The 14,552-nt window shown below is 51.5% G+C and overlaps 2 pseudogenes; one reads left to right on the top strand and one right to left on the bottom strand.

Annotated features, from left to right (window-relative positions):
* LOC147118456 (uncharacterized) overlaps positions 1-14,552 on the top strand; it is a 40,208-nt pseudogene that overhangs the window by 14,847 nt on the left and 10,809 nt on the right.
* Positions 1-14,552, bottom strand: part of LOC147118457 (uncharacterized) — a 36,381-nt pseudogene that overhangs the window by 17,990 nt on the left and 3,839 nt on the right.

The following is a 14,552-nucleotide window of genomic DNA, read 5'->3' as shown; positions in this document are numbered from 1 at the left end:
ATGATACTCTGTTCACTGTTAACTTATAGTCACCACACACCCTTACGTTACCGTCGGGCTTCAATACCGGGACTATTGGTGCCGTCCAGTCTGAAAATTTCACTGGTTCTATTACTTTGTCCTTTAGCAGGCGATCTAGTTCCGCCTCAACCTTGGTTTTCATTGCAAAAGGTACCGACCTTGGTTTAAAGAAACGAGGCATGGCATCACTGGCTACATGAATCTTGGCTGTGGCTCCCCTTAAGGTGCTCAGTTCATCCTTGAACACTAACTCATGCTTCATCAGCACTTCTTGCAGTGCCTCTGTACTGTCCTCCATTTTATTCATTGCCTGCCAGTCCACACTGAACTCACTGATCCACCCTCGCCCTAACAGGTTTGGCCCTGACCCTGCTACCACTACCACTGTAAGCTCTTTGGTGACTCCTTTGTGTTCCACTTGTACTTCGGCCGCCCCCAAAATGTCCACCTTCTGTCCTGTGTAGGTTTTGAGACTAATGGGGCATGTACCTAGCTCTGGTACTTTTGCTTCCCCCCATAGCTTGGCGTACTCAGTCTGTGACATTATGGTTACACTACATCCGGTGTCAATCTCAAACTTTACTTGACCTCCGTTCACTATCAAATACTGAGTGAGAGGGGGTACGTTGGGCTTTGAAGTGTCTATACTGTATATAGTGAAAACCTCCTCACTAGACTCACTAGACTCTTCCTCCTCTTGTATGTAATTTGCCCACTTTGTATACTTCTCCCTCCCCCTTTAGCATGCTTTGCCCCTTTAGCACTGCTTCTCTCACTCACTGCCCTTTTACAGACTTTCTTTAAGTGCCCTATTTTTCCACAATTGTGGCACTTTGCCTTTGCAAACCTGCAGTCCTTTGCATAATGGCTCATCCCGCCATATCGGTAGCAATCCCCAACCCCGACTGGTGGACTTTTCGCTCCAGCTTCTATCTTGAAAACAGCTCCTCCCACTGGTTTACTCCATTTCTCCTTGCTCATACTGTTTAAGTCCTTAATGTCCTTGTTAGCCGTCTCCATGGCTTGTGCTTTTTTAAGTGCCGTCTCAAACATTAATCCTTCTTCTGACAGCAACCTTTGCTGTATACTGTCGTTGTTAACTCCGCATACTAGTCTGTCCCTTAACATGACTGTGAGCATATTTCCAAAATTACAGTCCTGTGCGAGCTTTCGAAGCTCCTCCACATACTCAGTAATGCTTTCTTCCGGCCTCCTAATCCTCGAATTGAATTTCCATCTCTGTACTATTTCACTAGGTTTCGGATTCAAATGATTCTTTAGTAGACTCACCAACTCGTCAAAAGATTTTTCTCCTGGCCGCTCCGGGCTCAGCAGATTCCTCATCCGTGTATAGGTTTGCGCTCCCACACAACTCAGTAAAATGGCCCTTTTCTTTTCAGCACTGTCCACCTCATTTGCCATAAAGAAATGGCTCAGTATTTCACAATACTCCTCCCAAGACTGCGACTTGCTGTCAAAAGGTGCCACGGAGCCTACCGTTCCTGCCATCCTTGGAGTCCGGTCACTTCAGCCAAAAAATCAAACTCCGTTTCGACTCCCGTGGCCTAGCCTCGTGCTTTTCCGACTAGTTTGCTAACCAACCCGAGCACCTCTTCCGAATACTCCATAACCATGACTGATCCGCCAAAACTTTTCCGTCCTTTATTCTCGTCGCCATATGTGGTATCTTGAGTTGGCCATGGATGGAGACGGACACAGGTTAACTCCGTAACATGGTTTAATCAACACTTGCACATAAAAGCTTCTGCCATGAGGCAGCAAAAACAAAGAGTACAACCAGTACAGACCAGACTTAACTCAGGAGACCAATTGCCACAGCACCACTTGGTGGATCAGGTTACTCATAACCTCCCAGGTTACTACACCCACAATCACTGACACCAATCTCCTCCTGTCTGATATAAACCAACCCCACAGGCCCAGAAAGATTAAACTCAGCCCGTTACTTGGATTGGACTTGTGTCCATTCCCGTGCAGAGGGGATTGCTGTACCAGACGGGAGGGGCAACATTTGGGGACTCTCGATTCTCCACCAATTCCAATTCCCCTTCTTTCTGGTGGATAATGGAGGTGCCACTGTGTGTAATGTGCAAGTCAGTAAGAATTGTCAGCGAGGATTAATCAGCACTTTCTAATTGGAGATGTTAATCAGCGGATCCTTTCAGACACTGAATTGTACCAAAGATCAAAGGATTGAAGTAAAATGTATAATTTTATTGTGAACTAATTTCTGATGAGAGTCCTTGAATTAAGCAGAAGGATCACAGACAGCGGTCGTTAAAGGGACACTGCAGCCCTGAGAACACAGTCAGCTATATATCCAGAAATATTAAACTCCAGCCCAGTTATAGGGGTTATTAACATCAGCAGAAAGAAACCCCAACTGTCAGAATAAACATGGTTCAGCCCTGGATGTGATTAACAGCAGGAAAAGCAGCAGAATCCAACCCCTGCCATCGCTTGTCAACTCGCTGGTGTCTCAGAAGGTGGGTTGAATTCATAAATCCATTTCCACATACGGAGCAGGTGAACGGCCTCTCCCCAGTGTGAGTGCGCCAATGATTTTCCAGCTGGGATGGGTAAGTGGATCCCTTCCCACAATCCCCACATTTCTACGGTTTCTCCATGGTGCGGGTATCCTTATGTCTCTCCACGTTGGACAATCAGTTGAAGCCTCGTCTACACACACAACATGTGTACGGGTTCTCCCCGCTGTGAACGGTGTGATGTCTTTTCAGGCTGTGTAACTGGTTAAAGTTCTTTCCACAGTCAGTGCACTGGAACACTCTCACTCGGGTGTGTGTGTCTTGGTGCTTTTCCAGTCACACTGATGTTTGAAATCTTTTCCCACAGACAGAACAGACAAACATTCCTCCTTCCACATTCAGAGGCCGATGATAATCAGATCCTGATGAATGGAGTGACTCTGTCAGATCTTGATGTGATGTTTGGTTTGAGTTTGCGGTGTGTAAATGCTGCCCTTCTCACAGTCTGTAAAAGGAGTTTACAAAAGCCATCACTGAGAGTGCAGGATAGAAATTGACAAGATTCTCTCCTCCTGGTTCCTGGCCAAGGGGGCCGCGCATGCGCCCTGCTGCCCCCTGAGCCTCTCAAGTTGGCAGCCGTTACCCCGGGCCTGTCACTGGGAGAAAGCCCCGCAGCTGCCACCCCGCTCGGGGCAAACGCCCGGCCCGGAGGCTCTTGTTCGGGGCCTCAGGCCCACCCCGGGTGATTGTGAAGCGGATAATGTTGAGTGTTTTAATAATGGGGCCTAGGGCCGCACTCAGGGTGTGTGCAGCCCGCGTCCCCCCGGGGTTCATGAACCCGCTCCCTGAGCTCTCTCACCTGATGTGTCAGCGGCTGCTGCCAAGGTCCGCGCATGCTCAGATCACCTTCTGTTGTTCAGGTTTAAAGGTCAAGCCCCGCCCCTCACACACTCCGATTGGTTGGAGGACCCGCCGCCCGCTCGGTCCTCCAGCCCCGCCCCATTCTTCCTATTGGTCCAGAGCTCCAGTCAGTCACCCGGGCAGTGTGAGCTGAGCATGCACGGACCTTGGCAGCAGCCGCTGACACATCAGGTGAGAGAGCTCAGGGAGCGGGTTCATGAACCCCGGGGGGACGCGGGCCGCTCACACCCCGAGCTCAGGGAGCGGGTTCATGAACCCCGGGGGAGGCTGCGAGATTCTCAGCAGCTCAGCTCTGCTCGGTGCTGTGTGAACGGGCTGCTCCACACCCCGGCTGCTCACGGGGAATGCCATTGCGGAGGGCCCAGTGCAGAAAGCCTAGGGTGGAAGACCCAGAGGAGAGTGTCCTAGGTTGGAGGCCCAGCATGGAGGACCCCAGGCTGGGGGCCTATGGCGGAGCGGCTGGTCGATAGAAGCGGAGTCGGGAGATGCTGTGGGTGAGCATGCTGCACAGTTTCTAAAGTTGAAGAACGGTCTCCGGCCCGAATGAATTCCAGCGGCCCCGCCTGTGCTCCATCTGGTGGCAGCTGTGAGGCTTTGTTTTGGTGATGGGATCGGGTTTGTGCGCCGCCATTTGGTGGAGGAAAGACAGACTGTTCCTATCTATAGTATGGTGCTTGAACAGCCATAAGATGGGAAAAGAGAACGGGATAAAAGTGAAAAAGGAAAATAAAAGACAAAACAAGGTATATCGGCAAGGAATAACGAATGTCTTGATGGCTGGGTCCTGTGAGTGATAACAGCAAGAAGAAGGGAATTTGAGTAGTCGTTTTCCTCTTTTACGGGATTTGAGAAATGTGGTAAACCACGTTCACTATCGTATCACTGTTAGTAGTTAGCACTGTTCACCACTGTTCATTATAACTGTATCACTGACCACTATTGTATCACGGTACGAGGTCACCTCTTGCCACACTGCTATACCTGGGATGACCACTGCCGACTCCGCCTTGGCTCCACCCACCAGGCCAGGTATATCAATTTTATTGACTAAATTTAATGATGTCCGACAACGAGTCACAACCGGCGGAGGAGCCACCAGCGCAGCTCCCAGGAGCACAGCCACACCAGCCAGCTTGGCTGCGAGCCCTCAGACCGCCGTACCTGGACCTGAACCCACGAGCAGCAAACTCAGCCGCAGACTTTAAACACTGGCTGGTCTGCTTCGAATCATACCTGAGAGAATCCAGCGTCCCTCAGGCATCCAAACTAAGTGTCCTGCAGGCACAACTGAGCCCGAGAGTATACACTCTCATCGAGGACATGACTACCTACGAGACCGCCATCAACCTGCTGAAACAGAAGTACCGGACCCCGGTAAACTACATGTACGCTAGGCACCTCCTAAGATCACGGCCGCAACAGCCAGGAGAATCAGTAGCCGAATTCTCACAGGCGCTATATGCACTCGCCAGGAACTGTGACTTTAAATCGGTGTCGGCAGCCGAAAATACTGAAGATAATATCCGCGACGCATTCCTGAAAGGCCTACGGTCCGAGTACTCACGGCAAAGACTGCTGGAAGCTAAAGACCTCAGCATGGAAAAAGCTGAAGCCCTCGCTATCTCCCTGGAAGTGGCCTACTAAGATCAGGAAGCATTCACCAGGTACTGCTCGCGACCCTGGGACTCGGGCCCGACCCCTACCACAGCACCCTTCCCAGCGCCGCCCCCGGGACCTACCTCTGCGTCGGCGTCCCGGACCCGACCGGCCCCGCCACCCCCGGCACCGGCCCCGACATCGGGCATCCGCGATCGGGCCGCCGGCTTTTTTTTTTGTGGCCAGGAGAAGCACCCGAGGTCGCGCTGCCCAGCCAAGAACTCCATATGCAAAACCTGCCTGAAGAAAGGCCACTTCTCCAAGGCCTGCAGGAGCGGATCCTCAGAGGCCAGCAGTGCCGCATGCGAACTATGGGGGCGGCCATCTTCGTTTAGGGCAACTGAGGCCAGCATCCCCACACATGAGTCATGGGGGCGGCCATCTTTGTTTAGGGCAACTGAGGCCAGCATCCCCACACATGAGTCATGGGGCGGCCATCTTTGATTAAGGCAACCGACCCCAATAGTGCCTCATGTGAGCTACGGGGGCAGCCATCTTCTCCGTCATTTTGCCCTACCTCGTGGGAGACGCCATTTTACTCACCACGCCCGACCGCCTCGCCCGCAGATGACAACGACTCGCTCAGCTACACACTAGCTTCCGTCACCCTGGACCAAGCCCGCCCGCACCATCTGTCCAAGTCAATGATGGACATCAAAGTGAACGGCCACGCCACGACCTGCCTGTTCGACAGCGGAAGCACGGAGAGCTTCATCCACCCAGACACGGTGAGCCACTACTCCCTCTCTGTCCTACCAACGCGCAGCCGAATCTCGATGGCATCGAGGTCCCACGCCACGGACATCAGCGGCTACTGTGTCGTGACCCTGTCGGTTAAGGGCACGGAGTATAAAAACTTTAAACTCCTCGTCCTCCCCCATCTCTGCGCTGCCGTCCTACTAGGGCTGGACTTCCAATCCCACCTCCAAAGCGTAACCCTAGCATACGGTGGACCCCTCCCCCCACTCACAGTCAACAACCAGCAAACGTTAAACCGCCCACCGCGTAACACCTGCAGCCTCTCCACCCTCAAGGTCCCGCCACCCTCTCTGTTTGCTAACCTTACCCCTGACTGCAAACCCATCGCTACCAAGAGCAGGCGGTGTAGCGCCGGGGACAGAGCCTTCATTAGCTCTGAGGTGCGGCGCCTCCTGAAAGAGGGCATTATCGAGGGGAGCAGCAGCCCCTGGCGTGCCCAGGTCGTAGTCGTAATGACCGGCGATAAAAACCGCCTGGTCATCGACTACAGCCAGACCATAAACAGATATACCCAGCTGGACGCATACCCCCTCCCCCGCATATCTGACATGGTCAATCAGATTGCACAGTATAAAGTATTCTCGACCATCGACCTGAAGTCGGCCTACCACCAACTCCCTATCCACCCTGAGGACCGCCAGTATACCGCCTTCGAGGCGAATGGGCGCCTATACCACTTCCTTAGGGTCCCCTTCGGTGTCACTAATGGGGTCTCGGTCTTCCAAAGGGAGATGGACCAGATGGTTGACCAGAACGAACTGCAGGCTACATTCCCCTACCTAGATAGCGTCACTATCTGCGGCCGCGACCGGCAGGAACATGACGCGAATCTGGAGAAATTCCTCCGTATGGCCCAACGGCTGAACCTCACCTACAATAAGGAGAAATGCGTGTTTAACACCACGCGCCTTGCCATCCTCGGCTGCGTAGTGGAGAACGGAATCATCGGCCCCGACCCAGAAAGAATGCGCCCCCTCATGGAGCTACCCCTCCCCCACTGCCCTAAAGCACTTAGGAGAACCCTGGGGCTTTTCGCCTACTATGCCCAATGGGTACCCAATTACGCGGACAAAGCCAGACCCCTCCTGAAAGCCACTTCCTTCCCCCTCACGGAGGAGGCGTGCGCGGCCTTCTCCCTCATTAAGGGAGACATAGCCAAGGCCACGATGCACGCAGTGGACGAGTCCATCCCCTTCCAGGTGGAGAGCGACGCATCCGACTTCGCCTTAGCCGCCACCCTAAACCAGGAGGGGAGGCCAGTGGCCTTCTTCTCAAGGGCCCTACAGGGCCCCGGGATCCGACATTCGTCGGTCGAGAAAGAGGCCCAGGCGATCGTGGAGGCAGTACGGCGCTGGAGGCACTACCTGGCAGGCAAACGATTTACCCTCCTCACCGACCAGCGTTCGGTGGCTTTCATGTTTAATAACAAGCTGAAGGGCAAAATCAAGAATGACAAGATTTTGAGATGGAGAATCGAGCTCTCCACCTACGATTATGAGATCTTGTACCGGCCAGGCAAGCTGAACGAATCCCCTGATGCCCTTTCACGAATGACATGCGCCAGCGCGCATATCGATAGGCTTCAGACCCTCCACGACCAGCTCTGCCACCCCGGAGTCACCAGACTCTACCATTTCATTAAGGCCCGCAACCTGACCTACTCCATCGAGGAGGTCAGGACCATGACCAGGAACTGCCAGACCTGTGCGGAGTGCAAACCGCACTTCTATAGGCCGGACCGAGCAAGCCTGATCAAGGCCACCCGCCCCTTCGAGCGCCTGAGCATCGACTTTAAGGGGCCCCTCCCGTCCTCTGACCGTAATGTGTACTTCCTCAACATCGTTGATGAGTACTCCCGTTTCCCCTTTGCCTTCCCCTGCCCCGACATGACCAGTAGCACGGTCATTAAGTGCCTGAATGCCCTCTTCGCCTTGTTCGGGTTCCCGAACTATATACACAGCGACCGGGGCTCCTCCTTCATGAGCGAGGAACTCCGGCAATTCCTCCTAGAGAGAGGTATTGCAGCAAGCAGGACCACCAGCTACAACCCCAGAGGTAACGGTCAGGTGGAAAGAGAGAACGCGACGGTATGGAAGGCCGTCCTCTTAGCCTTAAAGTCTAAGGGCCTCCCAACCTCCCGCTGGCAAGAAGTCCTCCCGACAGCGCTGCACTCCATCCGGTCATTACTTTGCACGGCCACTAACACCACCCCCCATGAACGAATGTTCGTTTTCCCCAGGAGGTCGACTACGGGAACCACTCTACCAACCTGGCTGACCGCCCCGGGGCCGGTCTGGCTGCGGAAACACGTGAGGGCCCATAAAATGGACCCCCTGGTCGAGAGGGTGAACCTCCTGCACGCCAACCCCCAGTACGCCTACGTGGCGTACCCAGACGGGCGGGAGGACACTGTCTCCCTACGAGACCTCGCACCCTCAGCCGATCCGGAAACACCGCCACCACCCCCCCCATCCTCAGCCCAGGTAGACGGCATGCCGGAACCCCATGAGCCCTCGCCGACCACGCAAACACCAGCATCAACACCGGATAAGGCACCAGCACCGGATAAGGCAACACCACCGCTGCGGCGATCGGAGAGGCTTACGAAGCCTCCGGACAGACTGACCTACCAGAATTGGTAGTACACTTCACCCCGCCGGACTTAATTCTAAACAAGGGGTGAATGTGGTAAACCACGTTCACTATCGTATCACTGTTAGTAGTTAGCACTGTTCACCACTGTTCGTTATAACTGTATCACTGACCACTATTGTATCACGGTACGAGGTCGCCTCTTGCCACACTGCTATACCTGGGATGACCACTGCCGACTCCGCCTTGGCTCCACCCACCAGGCCAGGTATATCAAGAAAGTGGTCGGCTTCTTTTCTGTGGAAAGGTTGAAGACTGTGGATAAGGATTATGACATTATATGGTTGGATAACATCAAGTGAAGATGAGGAGTTATTAGAGTGCCAATAGGACTGGCGTTGAACTGGTATTACTTGTTTTTGGAAGAAGTTTTGGGTTCTGGCTAAAAGTAGTTTACTTGAAGTCTTAAGTGATTTTTTGATATGGTTGTGGGACTTTGTATATTGTGGTGTTATTTAGTGTTAAAGCCTTCCTTAATTGAACGAACGAACGCTCTAGTGAACGCACGCATGTGGATACAAATATGTGCACGCACGCACGCATACACAATGGAACTTACGTTCGACCAAATGAAGGACCCACTCCCCAGGACGGGGGTCACTCGGTGAGCATGAGGCCTGCCGGATGGATGAACGAACGCACGCATGCACACAAATAGACAAATGATACGCACGCATACACAATGGAACTTACGTTCGACCGAATGAAGGGCCCTCGCTCCCCAGGATGAAGGCCCGCTTGGTGAGCGTGAAGCCTGCCGGACGGATGAACGAACGCACACATGCACGCAGATAGAAATGGCACACATGCACGCAGTCATGCACAATGGAACTTACGCTTGAGCGAACGTACGGACGAATGGAGGAATGAGTGAATGAATGATTGAGCGATGCCAGTTGGACTGGTGTGTACGGATTCTTGGTTTATTAACTAGTTGCAGTTTGTACTGTAAATATTATTGATTTACCTGAAAATTTATTGTTGTATTTATATTGTTGACCATAATTGGTCAATGAATGTAATGGATTTACTATGTAACTATTGAGTTGTATAAGTACTGTTGCACTTGAATGTTAAAATTTTTAAAAAAGGACAACAGGTTATACCAAGCAAAAATGAAGAGTTACTAGATTGCCAGTAGGACTGGTATGTATTGTTTTTTACTATGGGTACCTGTATTGTTGACATTGGTTTTGTCTGGAAAAATTTATTATTGTATTTGTACTGTTAATCCTAACGCTGCGTTTTCTAAGGCTTAGCCTTATTGTGGTTAATGAATGTAATGAAAATTATCATGTAATTGATGAATTGTAACAAGGACTACCAGATTTAAATAAAAGATTAATAACCCCCAGGGGGACGTGGGCTGCTCACACCCCGAGTGCGGCCCCAGGCCCCATTATTAAAACACTCAACATTATCCGCCCGCCGCTTCCCGGTTTCTTCCGATTCGCTCATCAAAGGGGCCCCGCGCCAAACTCCAGGATAGACAGGAAGTCAGGGAGCATCTGTAAATGGAGGAGAAATGGTGACTGGTCAGGGAGCGTTTGTAAATGGAGGAGAAATGGAGACTGGTCAGGGAGCATCTGTAAATGGAGGAGAAACGGAGACTGGTCAGGGAGCGTCAGTAAATGGAGGAGAAATGGAGACTGGTCAGGGAGCGTCTGTAAATGAAGGAGAAATGGAAACTGGTCAGGGAGCGTCTGTAAATGGAAGAGAAATGGTGACTGGTCAGGGAGCGTCTGTAAATGGAGGAGAAATGGTGAATGGTCAGGGAGCGTCTGTAAATGGAGGAGAAATGGAGACTGGTCAGGGAGCGTCTGTAAATGGAGGAGAAATGGAGACTGGTCAGGGAGCATCTGTAAATGGAGGAGAAATGGAGACTGGTCAGGGAGCGTCTGTAAATGGAGGAGCAATGGTGACTGGTCAGGGAGCGTCTGTAAATGGAGGAGAAATGGAGACTGGTCAGGGAGCATCAGTAAATGGAGAAGAAATGGTGACTGGTCAGGGAGCATCTGTAAATGAAGGCAAAATGACTCAGTATTTTTGGGAGTTGGTTTGTGTGAACAAATATATCAGTGATTTTAATGAGACACTTTCTGTGTCCCAGCTCCTGTAAATACTGGCTGTAAAGGGACCGGACTCTCAGGCGGCTCCACACCGCTGGCTGCTCATGTGTCAGTGATCTCCCATCAGATTAATGTGCTTCTGCTGTGTGTGTGTTTAATAAAGTGCCCGAAGCCCTCACTGTAACACTCTCACATATCCCACCTGCAGTGTAATGTCCATGCTGTGTGCTTCCTGTCCAATATCCCCCTGATCCCTGGCTCTCCTGTTGCACCAACTTGGTATAATGGGACAAGAAGTGCCAGCTCAAGAGATTCCCAAATCAGGGACGGAATGAAAGGTTCACACATGTGGAATGTTAATCTTACACAATGTGTGAGATGCTGAGCACCCGCCCAACATTTCACCACCACACCTTTCAAATAGTTTTATCAACCTCTCCTCCTCTGAAACCTTTGATTCGGGCTGGGGGTCCGGTCCCCAGACGGACTGCACATTCGGTCTGATTCCCAGAGAGTTCATACGTAGGTGGGGCACACAGGTCACACACTGGACAGCAACTGATGAGTGCAGAACTGAACCCAGCCAGAGTCAGCACCTTCAGGAGAGGAGAGGGAGGGGAACCAGTGAGTGCAGAACTGAACCCAGCCAGAGTCAGCACCTTCAGGAGAGGAGAGGGAGGGGAACCAGTGAGTGTAGAACTGAACCTAGCCAGTGTCAGCACCTTCAGGGGAGGAGAGGGAGGGGGACCAGTGAGTGTAGAACTGAACCCAGCCACAGACAGCACCTTCAGGGGAGGAGAGGGAGGGGAACCAGTGAGTGTAGAACTGAACCCAGCCAGAGTCAGCACCTTCAGAGGAGGAGAGAGAGAGGGGAACCAGTGAGTGCAGAACTGAACCCAGCCAGAGTCAGCACCTTCAGGGGAGGAGAGGGAGGGGGACCAGTGAGTGTAGAACTGAACCCAGCCAGAGTCACCACCTTCAGGGGAGGAGAGCGAGAGGAACCAGTGAGTGTCGAACTGAACCCAGCCAGAGTCAGCACCTTCAGGGGAGGAGAAGGAGGGGAACCAGTGAGTGTAGAACTGAACCCAGCCAGAGTCAGCACCTTCAGGGGAGGAGAGGGAGGGAAACCAGTGAGTGTAGAACTGAACCCAGCCAGAGTCAGCACCTTCAAGGGAGAAGAGGGAGGGGAACCAGTGAGTGTAGACCTAAACCCATCAAGCCTCCCCACAAGGATGTTGGTCCCATTCCGTTTCAGTTGCAACCCGTCCGACTTGTGCAGGTCCCACCTTCCCCAGAAGCAGACCCAGTGATCCAGGAAACTAAAGCCCTCCCTCCTGCACCAACTTTTTAGCCACGCATTCATCTGCTCTATCCTCCTGTTCCTATACTCACTAGCGGCATCTTCTTCCTTAGTAAAGACAGATGTAAAGTACTCATTTAGTATCTCAGCCATGCCCTGTCTCCATGCAGTTAGTCTAATTTTTGGTTCTGAATCAGCCCCACCTTTACTTCCCATTTACTATTTATATGCCTATTGACTTTTGGATTCCTTTTTATGTTAGCTGCCAATCTATTCTCATTCTCCCTCTTTTCCCCTCTTATTTCCTTTTTCACTTCCCCTCTGAACTTTCTGTATTCAGCCTGGTTCTCACTTGTATTCTCAACCTGACATCTGTCATATGCCCCTTTTTTCTGCTTTATCTTAATCTCTATCTCTTTCATCAACCAGGGAGCTCGGGCTTTGGTTGACCTACCTTTCCCCCTCGTGGGAATGTACCTCTACTGTACTCAAACCATCTCCTCTTCAAAGGCAGCCCATTGTTCAATGTAACTTTTGCCTGCCAATCGTTGATTCCAATTTACCCAGGCCAGATCCATTCTTAACCCATTGAAATTGGCCCTCCTTTTTTTAATTCATTTATGGGATGTGGGCGTTGCTGGCAAGGCCAGCATTTATTGCCTGTTCCTAGTTGCCCTTGAGAATGTGGTGGTGAGCCGCCTTCTTGAACTGCTGCAGTCCGTGTGGTGAAGATACTCCCACAATGTTGTTAGGTAGGGAGTTCCAGGATTTTGACCCAGCGACGATGAAGGAATTGTGATATACTTCTAAGTCAGGATGGTGTGTGATTTGGAGGGGAACTTGGAGGGGAACTTGGAGGTGGTGGTGTTCCCCTGCGCCTGCTGCCCTTGTACTTCCAGGTGGAAGAGGTCGCGTGTTTGAGAGGTGCTGCCGAAGAAGCCTTGGCGAGTTGCTGCAGTGCATCTTGTAGGGAACGGTAGTGTGGTGGTAATGTCACTGGGCTAGTATTCCAAAGGCGTGGACTAATAATCCAGAGATATGAATTCAAACTCCCACCACAGCAGCTGGGGAATTTAAAATTCAGTTAATTAAATAAATCTGGAATAAAAAAAAGTATCAATAATGGTAACCATGAAACTATTGGATTGTCGTAAAAAGCCACCTGATTTGCTAATGTCCTTTAGGGCAGGAAATCTGCTGTCCTTACCTGGTCTGGCCTATATGTGACTCCAGACCCACAGCAATGTGTTGGACTCCTCTGAAATGGCCTAGCAAGTCACGCAGTTGTAACAAACTGCTGCAGGAGTGTTTCAGCCAGTGGAGTATACCCATTGGCTTCAGTTTTACTCAGGCTCTTTGATACCACACTCGGTCAAATGCTGCCTTGATGTCAAGGGCAGTCACTCTCACCTCACCGCTGGAATTCAGCTCCTTTGTCCATGTTTGGACCAAGGCAGTAATGAGCTGTGTGGTCTTGGTGGAACCTAAACTGGGCATCAGTGAGCAGGCTATTGGTGAGTAAGTGCCGCTTGATAGCACTGTCGATGACACCTTCCATCACTTTGCTGATGATTGAGTGTAGACTGATGGGGTGGTAATTGGCCGGATTTGATTTGTCCTGCTTTTTATGGACAGGACAGACCTGGGCAGTTTTCCACATTGTCGGATCGATGCCAGTGTTGTAGCTGTACTGGAACAGCTTGGCTCGAGGCACGGCTAACTCTGCAGCACAAGTTTTTAGCACGATAGCCGGGATGTTGTCGGGACCCATTGCCTTTCCTGTATCCAGTGCACTCAGCCGTTTCTTGATATCACGTGGAATGAATCGAATTGGCTGAAGACTGGCTTCTGTGATGGGGGCACCTCAGGAGTAGGCCGATATGGATATCCACTTGGCACTTCTGACTGAAGATGGTTGCAAATGCTTCAGCCTTGTCTTTTGCACTCACTTGCTGGGCTCCACCATCATTGAGGATGGGGATATTCATGGAGCCTCCTCCTCCCGTTAGTTGTTTAATGGTCCACCACCATTCATGGCTGGATGTGGCAGGACTGCAGAGCTTTGATCTGATCCGTTGATTGTGGGATCGCTTAGCCCTGTCTATAGCATGCTGCTTTCGCTTTTTAGCATGCATGTAGTCCTATGTTGCAGCTTCCCCAGGTTGGCACCTCATTTGTAGGTACGCCTGGTGCTGCTCCTGGCATGCTCTTCTGCACTCCTTATTTAACCAGGGTTGGTCCCCTGGCTTGATGGTAATGGTAGAGTGAGGGATATGCAGAGCCATGAGGTTACAGATTGTGGTGGAATACAATTCTGCTGCTGCTGATGGCCCACAGCGCCTTTGGATGCCCAGTTTTGAGCTGCTAGATCTGTTCTGAATCTATCCCATTTAGCATGGTGGTAGTGCCACACAACACGATGGAGGGTATCCTCAGTGTGAAGATGGGACTTCATCTCCACAATGACTGTGCGGTGGTCACTGCTACCAATGCTATCATGGACAGATGCATCTGCGACAGGTAGATTGGTGAGGACGAGGTTAAGTAGGGTTTTCCCTCGTGTTGGTTCTCTCACCACCTGTCGCAGGCCCAATCTGGCAGCTATGTCCTTCAGGACTCGGCCAGCTCGGTCAGTAGTGGTGCTACCGAGCCACTCTTGGTGATGGA

This window comes from Somniosus microcephalus, chromosome 4, assembly GCF_052327205.1.
Source record: "Somniosus microcephalus isolate GS21.2 chromosome 4, FLI_Smic_1.0, whole genome shotgun sequence".
Taxonomy (NCBI): Eukaryota; Metazoa; Chordata; class Chondrichthyes; order Squaliformes; family Somniosidae; genus Somniosus; species Somniosus microcephalus.
Note: the sequence above shows the minus strand (reverse complement) of the source record. Positions and strands in the feature narration are given on the sequence as shown.